Source organism: Meleagris gallopavo, unplaced genomic scaffold, assembly GCF_000146605.3.
Source record: "Meleagris gallopavo isolate NT-WF06-2002-E0010 breed Aviagen turkey brand Nicholas breeding stock unplaced genomic scaffold, Turkey_5.1 ChrUn_random_7180001881348, whole genome shotgun sequence".
In the NCBI taxonomy this organism is placed as follows: domain Eukaryota; kingdom Metazoa; phylum Chordata; class Aves; order Galliformes; family Phasianidae; genus Meleagris; species Meleagris gallopavo.
In genome coordinates, this window is record NW_011145526.1 from 1 (window position 1) to 595 (window position 595).

Genomic DNA, 595 nt, shown 5'->3' on the forward strand with positions numbered 1-595 from the left:
AAAAAAAAAAAGCAGAACCCCCCATACCCACCTTAGCACCATCGTTTCCGGGAGCACCGTTAGCACCACGAGGACCCTGAGGGCCGGGGGGGCCCTGGACACCGCGCTCACCGGGGAAACCTCTCTCACCCTGCGGGAGGAGGAGCGGAGCTGAGCGCGGCTGTTCGGAGCAGGGGGGGAACAGAGGGGGCTGTGGGGGCTTCGACTCACCCTGGCACCGGCGGGACCGGGGGCACCGGCATCTCCGGGGACACCCTGTGGATGGGATGGAGGTTATGGGATGGAGGTTATGGGATGGAGGTTATGGGGACGGCGCATTGAGGCACCGACTCGGGGTGATGTCCGTAGGGGTGGTGATGGGGCACTCACCTGCTCACCGGGCTTGCCAGCCTCTCCGGGGGGGCCAGCGGGGCCAGGCAGACCCTGCGGGGGAAAAGGAGGAGAGGTGGGGGGTGGGAACGTGGGGTACAAAGCAGGGGTGGCACCGCTGTCACCACGAGGTGTTGTCCCCTCACCTGGAAGCCGGGGGCTCCGGCGGGACCTTGTTCACCTCTCTCTCCAGCGGGACCCTACAGGAGGGGGGAGAAGAGTGAGG

At 66.7% G+C, this 595-nt stretch overlaps 1 long non-coding RNA gene across 1 annotated transcript; it reads right to left on the bottom strand.

The window, feature by feature from the left end:
- Positions 1 to 6: 6 nt before the first annotated feature.
- Positions 7 to 580, bottom strand: LOC104916302. The gene is made up of 4 exons (XR_796568.2): positions 516 to 580; positions 370 to 423; positions 211 to 255; positions 7 to 130 (listed from the first exon to the last, which is right to left on the bottom strand). It is a non-coding gene; the product is annotated as an uncharacterized LOC104916302 (long non-coding RNA).
- Between the last annotated feature and the right edge of the window lie 15 nt (positions 581 to 595).